The sequence below is a fragment of the Protopterus annectens genome, chromosome 3.part0 (assembly GCF_019279795.1).
Source record: "Protopterus annectens isolate FY-2018-M chromosome 3.part0, PAN1.0, whole genome shotgun sequence".
Lineage (NCBI taxonomy): Eukaryota > Metazoa > Chordata > Ceratodontiformes > Protopteridae > Protopterus > Protopterus annectens.
Window position 1 is genome coordinate 1327080740 of NC_056731.1, and position 17791 is coordinate 1327098530.

Consider the following 17791-nt stretch of genomic DNA (forward strand, 5'->3'; position numbering starts at 1 on the left):
ATGTTCTAATATGTTAGTGCAGTTGGTATGTAGCTTAAAACCTACTTAGCCAAACTTTTCACATTTAAAGTAACTGGGATGAATGCCTACACAAAAGAGGGTGATAATCCTCCAAACTTGGAGTAGGTTGTCTAACCAGTTTCCCTAACATTCCACCATCTTGTCTTTATAAGTTTGATAAAACTGAGTCAGATGTTTGCAAGGACTTTCAAAGTGAGCAGTCACCCAGCAATTGTTCCTTCATCCCAGATATACTAAGAGACTAGTACATCAAACATTTCCCCATAATAACCCTAAAAGGCCATCATCTTTGACCAGGCTAATTAAACATGTTCACTGATCCATTAGACAAATTATGTTCTCCCTGCCTTCCATTCTGTAAGATTATAGGCTAGTAATTAAATGGAATTATCTCCTTCAAGTAAATATTTTGACTTGGTTACATCCTCCCAGTAACCCATATCTTATAGCCACAACCAATCCAGCTTTACTGTGCATTTCTTCATATTCTTACCAGCCTCATCAGCCTTACACTTCCTTTCCTATAGAGGGATATTACATTATCTCTCAAAAAATCCTCCATAAATTCTAATTGGCTTCTTTGTTCTTCTTTCCAAGGTGTGAGTCCTACTATGCATCATTTTAATTATGTCCCTAGGGCATTTCTTAACTTCTCTCTCATTTGTCTATTATTACAAGCTTAATTCCTTATTATTCACATCTGTGGTTTAACAGGCAGCTGGGCACAGCACATTCAAGGGTCATATGGGAGTGGTTGAAAAAAATGTGATATATCACTTCAGGCATCATAACCCCCTGAAAAGGCTTCTGTAAAACCAAAATAAAAATGTTATTCTAGGGCACCTACTATACATAGTAGAGAAAAGGTCTATGTTCTATTAACCTTAAATGGGCAAACAATAATCCATCAATACTAAGCTGCTACAGACAGCACCCAATACTTTTTTTTTATCCTATGCTCTGTAGCTTGTGGGAAGGAAAACTATTCTTACCTATTATTCTTAACCATGTTTCATTCTCCTACCAGCTTTTAAAGGGATGTAGAAAATACAGTCTTGGCGTATATGTGCATAAAAAGCATGAAGTATAAATTCAAAGATCTTCCATCATGGTTCAAAGAATATTTTTAACTTTCAGTGTCTACAAACATTTCTTCCTTTTAAATATTCAGATTCTTCTACAGAGAGTATGCCATTACCCCTGAATTTGCTATCATTAAACTCATTAGGTATCACAAACATTAGCTGTTCCTCATTAAAATGGTCTCATTCAGGAAAATAAATTATCTTGTAATGTCTCAGTATGGATCCCAGTTAAGCTAAAAGCTCTCAGAATTAAACTGCATCTGTGTTTGCTCACCAGCACCTTAATATCCCTAGAACAAAACATTATCTTATCCACTGTTCAGATGATATAACAGCAGTTATAATGCTAACATCATTTGTTAATTAGGCAGTCGTACACCTTCAGTATATAAATGACAATGGAATACTGAAAAATGGTACTATAATAAACATAATATACACATATAAGATCATTTGCAAGAATATTGTCTTGGTACAGAAACGTATTATTACAATTATATAACCCTCTGATTTATGGACTTCTCTGTTTTAAGCCTTTTGCTACTCAGTTTTACTTTTGCATAGGTTCTTGTATGAGAAATTCATTTCAAAATGGTTATTATTCATATATTTATGCAGGTAAGAATCATCTTTAGAAACAAGCATGCTGGAAGTTGTTTGCAGTTCTTTACTGTCAGGTTGATTTCCACCTAGTTTCCATTAAAAGTGTACCTCCATCTAGACCAGTGATTGAGCCTACATTATTCAGCAGCTGGTTTTGCAGGCCTTATACTGATAACAATATTCCAACTGATATATCATAAAGAGGATTTTGTCTGTAACCCTGCACTATTTGGTACTCATTGGCTACAGCTAAGTGATAACACAAATTCCTGGTGGTGATGGACAATTAAGTTACCAACTCAAATTCCTGATGGTGATGGACAATTAAGCTCAAAACATTTCAGTGGGAATGCTCCTCCACAAAATCAGCATGTTAGCAGTAACCTTAAAGTAGCAAGCTTATAAAACAGTACATAGGAATTTAACCTGTAACACAGAAAAGCTTTGAATGGAGCTAAGCTTAGGGAAGCTAGTTAGTGCATCAAAGAGAATTAATATCATTCATAACATCCAGCCCTAAACCTAGACATCACTCAGGGGACCCCTGTGAAACCAAGTCCCTAATCCATAATAATGCAACCGTAATACAGGTCTTGACAACATGGATTTGGAATTTCCAAATGTCTCTCTGACTAGCTTGGTGGATAAGGTCATCTGAGACAATGTAGCAGTTGTCTCATGTACTCAAACAACCCTTTAATCCTTAAAGAAATTAACACAGTATACAAAAGATGTACTTATATAATGTCCTTGAAGGCAAAACATTTGCTTGCAAACAAGTTGTCAAGAACACACACACCCTACATCCTTCAAACAACACTCACCACTTGCTGAGACACTTAAAAGAAACCTCTTCAAACCTCAAATACCCCCAAAGCTGTCAAACCTCAACACTTATCTTCAACAATCACAAGACACATTCCAAAAGCAATATCCAATGCCACACATAAGCCTTCTTTCAATGATCCCCCAAGAAAAAAGCCCACAAGGTAAGCAAACATTTTAACTAGTACGCTTGTCATAACGGATTCTATTGTATGACACACAGATGTCCCTCTCAACAGGCTGGACAAGGAGAAGGAGAAGATAATGGTAGCTGCCTATTTGGAGCTAGGATCCACATTAGCATACATGCACTCAAGTTACTGCACCACAGGTACCAATATGATTTTATCATAGTCCATGTGAGTGAAAATGACCCATGACATACCTTACTGGACTATATGAAAAGCGACATTGTGGATCTCTCTCTGAATATGAGTCACAGACCAGTATATGCCTTGCATTGAGCTGCATTCTATCTTTACCGATGATGATGCCACAGTATGAACAGAAAAGGATTGATTTTAATAATTGGCTTCACTTCTGGTATCACTACAGGGGAATCCAATACCTCTTAGCATGGGATGTCATGGTTATCATACCATGTTGCTTTCCCAAGGATGGTCTGCACTTGTCCCACCTGGATTTTCAGATACTGGCTAAAACTGTATCCACTCCCTTAGAGCCTTTTTTAGGCAATTTCAAAATGACAAAACTGCCAACATAGCAAAAAAAAAAAAAAAAACCTCAAAGCATCCTGAGAGTGATACTTCTCAATGCTAGAAGTCTAAACAAGAAACTCCACACCCTACAAGCTCTCCTCACTCTGGAGAATGTAGACATCTGTGCTGTTACTGAGACCTGGTTTTAAACTGCAGAACATATTCCAGCAGTAGAAGGTTATAGTGCTCTCCACACATTTAGACCAACAGCAGCACAGACAGGGGCTAAAGTTAGAGGTGTCTTGATCTACATTAGCAACAAATACAACTCCAGTTTGGTTAAACAGGATGATGCCCTGGAGTTCATCCATGTCCAAGTCTCCATAGACAAGATTCCTTACCATGTCCTGGTCAGCTACAGGTTGCCCTCTATGACCCACAAAACTCACAGCTCTTACCTAGACACTCTAGTTGTGCCCACCAACCATCCAAATACCCTCTTCATGGTAGACTTTAACTGCACCTCTATAGACTGTGAAACATACACTGCCTCTAACTCACAGGCACAATGCATTCTGGACTTATCAACTCAAATACCCTGGACCAGATAGTGTGCACTCCAATCAGATGATCAAAAATATTGGACCGAGTACTCACCAACATGGGAGAGTGTTGCACCCTCAACCTCCGTGTCATGTCTTCATTGCAGATGTTGGACCACAAAGCTGTCTCCCTTATTAAACTTATTATTTTGTACAATGCCCTCTTTCACATGTACCTAACCAGGCACTTGCAACAATTTAAATGCCCTCAGGAAAGTTTTCTCACCAGGAGACTCCAGGTATAAACACCCTGTCCTTCACAGATTGCCTTAAGGCCCAATCTCTGACTCAGTCTCCTAAAGGTTACTGAGACACAATCTAAGCCTAACATGTAAGGCATCCTCAGATCCAGCTCTGATGGAGCTATTGCACATCTGCAAAGCAAACAGCACCAGAAACACTAGATCCAATGACCTGGACTTTCCCTCTGACATATATAAAACATACTGGAGAGACAGATATGTGTCTCAAAGGAACCCCTCATGGAATAAGCTCCCTATCTATGTGAAGCAGAGTTCATACCTGACCCTATTTAGAATAAAGTTTGATCACTGGATGTGAAATTGCAAATTCATCCCCATTCAGGCTGCCATGACTTTGATGGACCATGGTTGACAGTAAGTAAAATAATCCCTAACTGATATACTTCCCACATAACCCTTAGCTACTTCTTCACTAACATCCCCCCACCATATAAGAGTCCATTGAACTTGGGGATAAAACTGGGTTGGGTTGCACAGCTAGGCTTGTAAAGACCCTGGTGGTTGTTAGCTTTCTATGAACCTATGAATCTATGAACAGACATAATAGCTTTCTGACAGTGTACTCATAGCTTGTTTAGTGACCTCCAAGAGGTTTAGTTAATAATGATTTTTAATTACTTGACTACTGATTATCACAGAATCATGGGGCACATCAGATGAGATACTATCATTGTTTGCTAAATACTCATGTGTTAAGACCTCAACACCTGGAGGAGAATTCCACTATTTTATATATAATTTCAATTACTAGCAGGTTTATTTCAAATGACAAGGAACATTAAATGATAGTTTCTGAAATATGCACACCAATAACATTAAAACACTGCAGATTATTACTTTTTACAGAAACCTTATTCTGTGGAACATTAAACTTGTGACTTTCACAAACATCTAGCCACCCAGTTTAGAAAAATATATTTACTAATCATCTTGGAAACCTTTAATTATCTAAATATAATTTGGGAAGTATTGTTCTCTAATAACCATTTTGAATCAAAGTTTATTGATCTCATTCTGTTAACATTTAACAATGTATATACTTTCCGTCAAGTGAGTAAACTCCTTAGATCTTATTAAGAGTAACAAAACAATATATTAAAGAACCACTTTATTTCTGACCACTTTGGCTATATCATTTTTAATTCCAGTGAAAATGTGGTGGGATCTCATATGACCACTTAACAGTTTAAATAAGGCTGATTTTTTAAATCATGTCTGACGTGTTAAACAACAACTAGAATTGTTTCTCTTCTTGATAAGTTGTTACACACTGGAATGTTTTAAAAGAATTGTGTTTAAACTCGTTATGCCAGCAAATTAGGTCTAAAAGGGCTGCATGTGATAGTCAAAGCTTTAATGCCTAGTGGAACGGCTGCACTAAAACTTGGCAATTAAAAAATGCTGACAAGAAACTGGACAAGTCAAATTCATTGAATAATGCACACATTGAAACTATGGGTGACACAGATTTAAAAAGTGTTTCCTTTCGCAAAAAAAAAAAAAAAAAAAAGTCCCTCAGCATCCCCCATACTAGGCACTTGACTCCTTATTTATTCTAACCTCATGGCCACACAACCACAAGGGAAAGAATATCCATGTAAAGTGGTAAAACAGCTCACACAACTGTGATTTCACACAGAGCAATAATCAAATTATTATAGAATATGTGTATTCAATGGACTTAGCATTCTACTCTGCACTCTTGAAATTACTGTTGGATAAATGGTAGATCTCTTAGTAGAACAAATCCTTAGAGATGTTGCTCTGGGGGAAAAGGCATGCACATAGAATATTCTGATAGTTTTCTCACTGCCATACACAACATTAGACTAAGAAGCACCAAAACCAAGTTATAAAGGCACTTGTGGACTCTAGGGCTAAATTTCAACATCAGCTCTTAGCCAAAAACGAGCATTAAGAAAATGTATTATCATTGTAACAAGGGTCATCTCAAAATGTTCTAAACCGTGGATTTTGTAAAGCTTAGTACTAGCTGGCCCATAGATTTAAATGTCATAGCTAATGCTTTGAATGCCCATTTTGCACAGTATCAGTCTAATCATTAAGCACTGATCTCATACTTCCATGATTTGTATCATGTAGTGTTATATCTGCAGCTCTGGAGCAAAATTTCCTGTCTGTGATAAAACCAAAATGTTGCATGTATCAAGATTTGATAGCTGGCAAAACAGTATATTTTTTGAAAGACACACTATTGGCACCTCTACAAAGATTATATAATAGAATATTCAGGGGCTTACAATACCTGGAGATTTGTAGACATTCTTTATTACTCCAGTATTAAAGAAGGTTCATCAAACTTGGTACAATATTACAGCCTATATACTTCAAGTGTATAAATTGTTTTGAAAGGTACCTACTAACATTGTTGCATGAATCTAAATTGTACAGTCAGCTTCTGGAAGTAACTCAGCATGGTTTGCACCATAATAGATGAATCCTGACTAGTACTGTAGAATTTTATGAGCCAGTTAGTCATACAATAGACATGGGCACTACATGCCATTCTTGTCTACCTGCATTTATCTAGAGTATTTAACTCAGTCCCTCATAATGGAATTATTGATACCCCAGTTCACAGCAGTTTTAATTCATCAGTGGTTTGCTGGATTGCAAACTATCTAACAGTGAGTATATAGAAAATTGTGTTACCTGGCCACACTTCTGAATAGACAAATTTATCTGTGGTTGTTCCACAGGCTTCATCTTTGGTTCAAGTGCTACTTAACTTTCTGTTTTCTACCTTTCCAAGAAATAGTAACTGTTGGTTATAAAAATATACGGAAGGGTCTGACTATTCCAACAGCTATCTGAAGGCGATCAAGGCATGGACAAAAAATTAAATAAAATAAAATTAAAAAAAATAAATAAAAATAATAAAAAAAAAAATAACACCAGTAAATACTAAGTCAAGCTCATTGACACATTATTTATTTATTTATCCTTTGTTAACTGGCTTACTCCCATTAGGCTAGAATCCTGTCTTCAGGGGAGCCCTGAGGTGGTATTTATAGTACTACTGCAAATTTGGCCAGGGTATAGGGGAAATTCCCCTATTCGTCATTGTTATAAGTGGGACCCATTTTGGAGGAGCACTTCTTGTTTCCATTCCAGGTGCAGAGGCAGCCTGGAGAAACAAGGAGGCAGATGAACAGAGAAGGAGATGATGGATTAGTGAAAGAAATGAAGGAGAAAGCAAATATTATGACCGAAGAATGTGCGCAGGATTTTGAGGAAATGTTTCAAAGAAACTTGTTTGATGGAGATGACTCAGCAAATGACAGATGCATAATTACATCCCACCAGTCAGGAGGGTTCAAAGATGATTTACTTAAAGAAATGGTTGTGTAAAGTGAGCCAGAAAATGAAGAAGATGTTTTCTGGGGGGACATTATGGAGAAAATTCAAAAGGAGGATACAGAGACAATCCCGAAGAATAGTGGTGAGATGGAAAAGTAAACATATGCAGAGAAAGTAAAAGAAGGCAAAAGTGGAATAGCAGAAAATAAGTCAGAAGAAAATGAAAAATGGAAGTACATGGTAAGGATTCAAAGTAAAGAAGACAAAGAAATGGACAGGTATGAAGTATCGGACAATTTAATAGCTAATGTGGGTGTAAAAGCACATGAGGTAAAAGCATTTATTCTTATTAACAAAGAGACATTTTGTGACATTACATTTGACACTGTTTTTTTTTTTAATAGAAAACATTTTTTGGAGAATATGAAAAAAAGAAAGACTGTAACCCATGGAATCTTTATATGATAAAAGCATTTAACAGGGAAACAAAAAAGAAGATTCATGTGCAATTTCAAACAGAGATAGAAAGAGAGACTTTGAAATGACATTTGAAAGCTTTATGTAGAGAAGTATTGGACATTGCAAAAGTTTATAACAAAAGGGGTTTATGGATCAGTGGCTGGGGTTGTAATATTTTGTTAAAATAGAAGGAGAAAAATTATACACATACCAAACATGATAAATGTGGAGGGGAATAGGGTTGTTATAAAATACTGGGGATCACCCAAAAAAGTTTTTTTTTTGTGGAAAAGAAGAACATTTGATAAGTAACTGTGACAAAAGAGAATGTAAAATTTGTGAGAAAGTGGGATATGATCCAAAAAATGTGAATTGAAATGTTATAGATGTAACAAAATTTATGGATGCATTGCAAAAATGAAAATAAGAGTAAGGGAAAAGAAAAAGAAAGAGAAGAAAACAAAGAGAAGACATTTTAGAAGTTGTAGAAATAGAACAAAAATTGGATGAGAAAAATAATAAAAGGGTATTGAAGAAAGCTCTAAAATAAAACTGGGTGGTAGTAAAAGGGAAACAAGAATTCTATAGGTAAAAGACAGAAAAAGAAAATTTAAAGGGATAAGTACAAAAGGAAAAAAAGAAAAGAAATGTATGAAAAAAAGAATATATACAGCTAAAGACTGGGGGTTAGTATAATGGTTAAGGTGTCTGACACATAGACACAATGGCCTATTAAGAAAGTTAGCCCAGTAATTAGGTGTGAATTTATGAAACCATGAACCTAAGGAAAATGAAAAATTTAGAGTGCTTTCTGTAAATGTGAATAATATTAAGACTATAGAAAGAATAGGAATTTTTGAGTGGTATAATATATGTGATGTAGATGTAATTATATTAGAAGACATAAGATTTTTAATAAACCAAGAAAGATTACAAACAGAGAAACTATGGGGAGGAAAGATAATCTGGAATTTGGGAAATGAGAGATGTTCTGGAATAGCCATATTCTGTAGAAATACAGTAAAGATATTAGATGTAACTTTAGCAATAATGGGAAGATTAACCATTGTGGATTTAAAATGGAAAGAACAAGTCTACAGAATTATAAAATTGTATGCTTATACTAACTGAAAAGAAAGGGAAAGCTTATTTCATCAGATGTTAGACTGTGATAAATATGATTAATATAATAACAGGAGTCTTTAAATGTGATTTAAGAGGCAAGAGTAAAAGAAAAGAAATGATACAATAAAAATGTTAGAAGTTATAAAATGTGAAAAGTTAAAATTTTGGGACAAAAATTCACGGACTTACAAAATGGGTGTATATATATATATATATATATATATATATATATATATATATATATATATACATACACACACACACACACATACACACACACACACATATATATATATATATATATATATATATATATATATATATATATATATATATAAAACTGAAATAGTTATTTTATAGTATCAGAAAGTTTAGTTATAGGAGAAGGGGCAGTAGTTAAAACAGGATTTTTTGATCATCTTGCAGTATGGCTAGAGATAAAAGAAAACAAGCAATATATAAAGATAGGCAAAGAAATAAAAAGGATAAATGAGAAAGCATGGAATGAAGAAGGAAAAAGATTGGTAATACAGTTATGGAAATATCATACGAGAACATTTCATAAATATTGTTCTGAATGGTGGGTGATATTTAACGAAAAATATAAAAAATGTTTTTACAGTGGCAATATGATGTGAGAAAAGTAGAGAAAGAAAAATATGAAAGAACAGATGTATTGGAAGATTTAAGACATGATATAAACTACTTTGACAAAGAAAAATAATTCTATGAAAGAAATCAAGAAAAAATACAAGAATTGTTTCTAAGTAAAGATATTTTTTATAAGGAAAAAGAAAAGAAGTATCAAGTTACATAAGCAGATTAGTAAAGGAAGATGGTAGTATAATGAGAGAAATAAAATGTGTAAAAGGAGAAATAGGAAGAACTCAGGGAAATATTATGAATAGTGTGGTACAATTTGTACAAGAAATGTTTAGAGAAAAAAGAAGGTAGTGAAAAAAATGTGTTAATGAAAAAAGTTAACAGAACAAGAAAATAAAGAGTTTGAAAATGCGATTTATTTAAATGAACTAGATGAAGTATTAGGACAAGTAAATATAAATTTGTCCCCAGATGAATTAGGGTATGAAATGTCTAAAACTTTAAGGGATTGGCAAAAAAATATATATTTTAAAGATTTTGAACTAATGGGTTAAATGAAGGTTTTATGTATAAGGAATTATTTAGTGGAATACTTAAATTCATAGGGAAGAAGGAAGAAAAAAGAGAATTAAAAGAAAACTGGTGACCAGTAGTATTGAATAATAATGATTATAAGAGCTTAAGAAAAATCATACAAAAGAGAGTTGAAACTAAAAATGGGAAATATTATGAAAGATAGCATATATTGTATAAAGGGGAAGAAGGATTGTCAAGAATTATTAATCACAGTTAGATAAATTGTGGATGATATTATGAACAGAAAAGAAGAAGCATAGATCATGATAGGAGATCTTAATAAGGCATTTTATACAATTTGACATTAAATCTTATGAGTAATGAAAAAATATAATATAAGTGAGAAACTTGGGAAATTATGTATGCCAGCATATAGTAATAATAAAGTTCTCTCTGGCCTCTCTCCCTCAGATTCTGACAAATATGGATGGGCAATTTCCTATAATTTCTCCAGCAAATCTGGTTGATATGGGCATCCTGAGACAGTGTAGCAACTGCCTCATGTACACGGGCAACCCTCTACTACTACCACCTAGGACCACAATTTGTGAGAGATGGAATTATATTAAGAACCTAGAGTTTATTCTCTCTTCCTCACAAGCCAGTATATCTGGCACTGAGAAGGTTGTCAACACAAACATCGCACCTCAAACACCAACCACACCTACACAACACACACCCACATATGCAGAGGTCCTCAACAAAAACATGCCCAAATAAAAGAGACCTTTGAGGCAAAAACACACATGAACTCTACTGCCAACCACACCACACACCACACATAGGTCCATGCACCTGTGTCTCACAGCCACTAAGGCCTAAACATAAACACAACGTATTAGTCATAGGAGACTCCATTGTGAGATACACAGATGTGCCTCTCACCAGGCTAGATAAGGAGAAAGTCACGGTTAGTTGTTTGTCAGGTGCCAGAATCTGCCATATCGCCCATGCACTCAAGTCTCTTAACAACAGGTACTGTTATGACTCTGTCATAATCCATGTTGGTGTAAATGACTTCAGATGTACTTCCCTGTACTATATGAAGAGAGACATGATTAAGGTCACTGAATGTGTCCCAGGCAGGTATGTTCCTAGCCTTAAGCAGCATCCTACTGCCACCCAGAATGATGCTTCAATGCAAACAGAAAATTATTGACTTTAACAATTGGCTTAGTTTCTGGTGTCATTTCAAGGGGATCCAGTACCTGACAGCCTGGGAAGACTTGATTGACAGACCACGATGCTTTGTCAGGGATGGCCTGCATCTGTCTCCCTTGGGTTTCAGGCTTCTGGCAAATGCTCATACCTCCCCCATAGTGCCTTTTTAAGGCAAGCCATGAGGCCAAAACTACCAACATGAAAATTTCATCAGCCCCCTTCCACTCCATAGGAACTGGCACATATGTGCAAACCTACACCAAAGTACTATATGAGCATTTATATAGCTGCATGGAATCAGGAATACAGTCAGGATAAAATCCTCCTCCTCAAGGAAGAGTAAACCTGTCTGGTAGACATCTGCAATAAATAAACTCTGTAATAAAAGAAACAAATTGCTGTCCAGGACCAAGAAGGAGCAGGTGCCTAACTGGAAGCAATCTCTCCTTAGCCTGAACGAACAAATAAGAGCACTAGTCAAATCCTCCAAAGCAAACTTCAAGTCCAAACTAACTACATCTACTGAAGACAATCATAAGTCCTTCTTCACATATGTCTGCAGTCTCAAAGGAAGCACTCAGATCTGCTCAGAACTGGTGGTCAAGGACACAGTATACACAAATGCTGTATATATAACCAAACTGCTGGTGGACAAATTCAGTGAAAATTTCACCTCTCTGTCCCTCCATCAGTAAATCAGAACATCCCCAGCATCTGCCCCCTCCCCTTATCTCTAGGGAGCAAATCATCACTGCTCTCTTAAAGGCAACAAATACAGCCTCCATGGGACCCAATAACATTCCAGGCTACATCCTAGATGAACTCAGGCAGGAACTTGCAGCATCGTTAGGCACCCCACTCAACCAAAGCCTGAGTACTGGCTTCATCCCAGCTGAGTGGCGGGCAGCCACTGTCATCCCTTTGCACAAAGGTGAAGCATCCACTGATCCAGGAAATTATAGACCCATCAGCTTAACTAGCCTGATCTGCAAGGCCATGGAATGGATTATCATGGACCTCATTAACATTGGCAATCTCCACACACTCGATCACACACAGTTTGGTTTCAAGGGGAGGTCATGCCTGTTAAATTTGGTTGATGTCTTTGACACCATCACTAAAGCCATGGATGAGGGGAGGACAGTGCACACCACCTACTTTGATCTGGCCAAAGCCTTTGATACTACTCCCCACTTGGGTGTAATAGATAAACTCTCTCAACTAGGCATCAATCCATATGTTAACAAATGGGTAGCAAACTGTCTTACTGATAGAACCCACCTAGTCAAAATATGGGAAGCCACCTCAAGCAGTAGACCCATAACGAGCTGTGTACCCCACGGATCGGTCTTGGGGTCTCTGTTGTTTGGGATATACTTTGCTCAGGTGCAGGCCAAAACCAGTGAGCTATGGCTGACAAAGTATGCAGATGACTGCAAGCTGGGCACTGTCATCAATTCCCCTAGTGATGTGGCTATCCTGCAAGAAGGTCTCACCCAAACAAATGACTGGTGCCAGAAACATGGTCTCAAACTGAATTCCAAAAAATACATTATCATCCTTTTTGGGGAGAGTCACATTCCCCACAAATTATCACATTAATAACAATATCCTAAGCATACAGTCAGTTGTGAGGGACTTGGGCACCCAGGTTGATAGCAAACTGACTTTTGACCACCATGTTGCCTCCATTGCATGGAAAGCTTTCTACATGGCCCACCTCATTAGTAAGGGTATCTCATTCAGGGACTAGGAGGTCATAATATCCCTGTATTCTTCCCTTATAAGACCCATAATTGAGTACAATACCCATTTCAGCATGTACCTCACAACGCACATGCAGCAGCTGGATAGACCACAGAGGTTCCTCAGCAGGAGAATCCAGGGTCTCAAACATCTACCATACACAGATAGGCTAAAAGCCCTGTCTCTCTGCTCAGTCTCATACAGACTGCTCAGAGGAGGCATACAAAGCAATCTCAGACCCTGCCTTGATGGGACTGCTGCATATCCGCAAATCAAGCTCCACTAGAGTAACCCACATGCGTGACCTCAACCTGGTCTGCAACATCAATAGGACTTGCTGGTGGGACAGATTTGTGTCCCAGAGACTCCCTCTTCTGTGGAATACACTCCCTGTCCATGTCAAGCAGAGTACCTCATTAACCCTTTTTAAGCACAACTTGTATAACTGGATGGGGAACAGAAAATACACCCCTGGAATTCCACCTGTGTCCCTGCTGGACAGGGGCATCAGGTGATGACTTGTCAGAACATGGGCTAAATTCTTGGCTAGGCTTGTAAGGGCCTCAGGGCCAATAGCCAATAAATGTTTGGGAGGGTGGGAGGGTGGCCTAATGGTTAAGGTGTTTGCCTTACAAACACAAGGTGCAGGGTTTGAGTCTCACAAGGGATAATTGGCTAGGCTTAAAATGGCTCGCAATGGCAGTTAGCTTAGTACTAATCTCTGAACCTATGAACCTATGTCTATAATCCTTTTTAAAATACTTGTAAATGGCTGGTTAAGCCAAGAGGTACATATGAAGAGTGGTGTAATACAGAAATGTCCAATGAGTTGTATACTCTTTACATTAGTTTTGAATGTGATAGTATGCGAAATAAATGATAAAATGAAGTAGGTGGGGTATATAACACCTGATGGGTTAAGAATTCCAGTTATGTTAACATATGCAGATGGCATTATAATAATTGCCAAAAACAAAATTTGGATAAAATAAGTAATACTTTGCATACATATGTCTTTAGAGATGATAGGGATGGCTTTAAATAAAGAGAAAATTAAAAGTTTAGGTGATGTAGTGGTGCTGCAGTAGCATTGTTGCCTTACAGTAAGACGCTGTCCGGTTCGACTCACAGTTAGAGCGTCTTCTGCATGGAGACATGCGTGAATGGGCGTACCTTTGTTGAAGGTTGTGCATCAGGGCTGGCAACTCGGTACATAAAAATCAACTGCCAATCATTAGCAGACCGGAGTTCCGCTGTGGCGACCCCTAACCGGGAAAAGTCGAAAGTCACAACAAGTAAAGATCGGATATATATATTTTACAATTAATGAAATGTCTGTGTTAGGTATAAAATCTGGGAATAAAGATATAAATAGAAGTCTATGGGAAAAACAATGGAAGAAATAAAGTAAACATATATTTTCTGGAGAATATATATTATCATTCAAAAAAAGGCTTATTTGATAAATTCAGTAATTATGGGAAAATAGCATATTTAACAAGTGTATTTATGTTGCCAACAGTATTTAAAAAGGAATTATTGCAGATAATATTTCTTTTGTATGGAGTTCTAGATTAAACCCAGTAAACAAGGAGTTTTGTATGTAAATAAAGAAGGAGATTTAGGGTTAATTACTCCAGTGATTCATTAAATTGTACAAAGTGTTAAGGTGGATAAATGAAAAAGATGCAATGTTAATAATAAAACAGTATAATCTAATTATGATAAAATTTGGGGTATGGTAAAAAAGAGTAAAAGGAAAAAGAGAGTATAAATGAAGAAATAAAACATTATCAAAAATATTTTTGTGGAAAATAAAAATTATTGATATAGAAAAAGATAAGTATGATATAAGAATGTAATGATAAAACATCTCTATGTAAAGCCATGGGGAAAATCTAACAGTTGAAAATAATTAAGCTGTAAAATAAGAAGGAAATGGTGTAATCAAAAAGTAGAATGTCAAGATTTTTTGTGGAAACTGGTAATAGATACATTGCTAGTAAAAGGAAATATGTCATTTAAAAAGAAAATAATATGTTTATATACTCAAAAAGAAGAAACTACAGAACATGTGTTTTTGAAATGTAAAAGAGTAAAAAAGTTATGGGGAAACTATGTAAAGAAGATTTTTTGAAGATATGAAAGAAGTGGGTAAAATAAGCATGGTTATGATTAAATATGGATATTATAAGAATATAAGTAATGAATACATTAAGAGAATAGATAAAAAGTCATTTTATGTTATATGGGTTATATGAAATGAAAGAATAAATGAAATTATGATTAATGGTAAATGGAATTTAGCAACAATAATAAGTAAAATAAGATGGTGGTTATGGAAAAAGGAGTGTTGGGTTTAATAAGGATGAAAATTTAGCATGATTGTATAGGAGATTATGAATATCTGTAAACAGACTTGTATATTTATATATTTGCACATATAAACAAATGTATACATTTATACATATTTTGTAAATAAGAGTTATTTTGTATGTAAATAAAGCACCATACTTTGCAGCTGCGAGTAGGATGTTTGCAAGATCGTGTACTTCCTGCTTCCATTCTAAGAGCAGTGGTGGCTCAGAGAAGCAGGAAGGAAGAGGAATGGAATCACAGGAGTTATGCTGTGATAATATTGTTTCTGTGAAGGCAGTTAAGCCTTCAGGTATTATGAATATGATTTCAGGAGTCAGCAGGAGAGAGAAGAAGGTAGGTGAGTCTTCTGAATTGGAGTTATACAGGGGCAAGTCAGGAGAGAAGGCAGGGAAGCCTTCTGAGTAGATTTCTGAAGACATGGTTAGTGAAGGGAGAGAGAAGAAGATGGTTAAGTCTTCTTTATGTAATAATGGAGATGAAGAAGAGAAGAGAAGAGAAGAGAAGAGAAGGAGAGAAAAGGAGAAAAGGCAGTCTAGCCTTTACAGATTCAGAGGAGTTATTTCAGCAGCATTTATTTAGAGAAGAAGAGGAACCAGTTAATGGATGTCTTAAGACAATCCTCCAATCTGGGGGTGGGGTGGGGGGTTGCAGGATGATTAATTAATTAATGGATATCTTCAATACAAGTGTGTCTGAGACTGGGAGAGAAACTTCTTGGGGTGACATTATGGATACAATTCAAATAGCAGTACATAACATCATGAAGAAAAAAAATTCTACACAGAAATGGTGAGGGGATGCAAAGAAAAGAAAAAAACAAGATACAAGAGCAACACAGGAATAAAGGTGAAAAAAAGCTTCACTGTAAGAATTTCCAGTAAAGAAAATAAAGACACAGACAGGTATAAAATTTGGGATAATGTGAAATGCCTTTAGGTACAAGCATATCTGAGGTTAGAGGCAAGAGCTTTCATGCACATTAACAACGAAACATTTTGTGACATTATATTTGGGACTGGTTACATAATGGAAAGATTTTAGGTGAATATGAAAAAAGAAAGACTGTTATCCATGGAACAGGTATGTGTTTAAAGCATTTAGTATAGAAACAAGAAAAAAGCACATATTCAGTTCGGAACAGAAGTGGAAAAGGAGACTTTAAAGGAACATTTAAGAAAATATGTAAAAATGTTATAGACATTTCAACAGTTTGTGATAATGGAGGTTTATGTACAGGAGATGGGACTGTAATATGATATTGAAAATGGACAATAAAAACATTGTACGTATTCCTAGTATCATAAATGTTGAAGATGATAAAAGTATTGTGAAATATTGGGGTCAACCAAAAACATGTTTTTTTTCTGTGGGAAATCAAATAATTTAATCAGTAACCGTGGAAAAAGAAAATGTTATATATATATATATATATATATATATATATATATATATATATGTATATATATGTATGTATATATATATATATATATATATATATATATATATATGAAGAATTTGGACATAATGCCAAATAAATGTGAATTGAAATTATATAAATGTATAAAAATGGTTACATGTGGATGGATCGTAAAGAAAGTGTAGATATTGTAAAAGGGGAGTCAGACATTCATCAAAAAGAAAAAGAATAAGAGCAAACATGTACAGAAAGAAGAAATGGTGGGAGATGATAAAGAGAAAGATGGAGAAGAGAGGGAAGAAATTAATAAAGATAAAGAAATAGAGGAAGGTTCAGAAAATAAGCAATAATGAAGATATGTCAACTGGAATGTAATGAAAGAAAAGAAAAGAAAAGTTATTGGAGCCAATACAAAAGAAAAAAAAGAAAGGGAAAGGATGAGTAAGGTAAATAAATGATTTAGAAATAATACATAGAAAGAGAGAGAAGGAGAGCTGTAGATTAGTAGCTGTAAATATATGTAGTATGAAAAGTTTATTTAGAAGATTAGGTATTCCGGAAAGGTGCAACAGACTTGACACAGATATTATTATTTTGGAATAAAATAAGAACACACACATACACACACACACACACACACACACACACACACACACACACACACACACACACACACACACACAGTTGACTGCAGTGAGAATAGAACCCCTACCTAAGTGCAGAGACTACAGAACACAATTCTTAAAGCATGTGCCACAGCACAAGTAGAGAGAAAGAAGCAGTGAAAGGGAAGGATGCTTTCAGAATGGGATAATAAGGAATTTGAAAGAGAAATAATTTTAGAAGAAATGGACAAAATATTAGCAGCAGTCAATGTAGAATCAGCAGGAGGAGGTGAATGGGATAGAATATAAAATGTATAAAGATATGTCAATATGGGAAACAA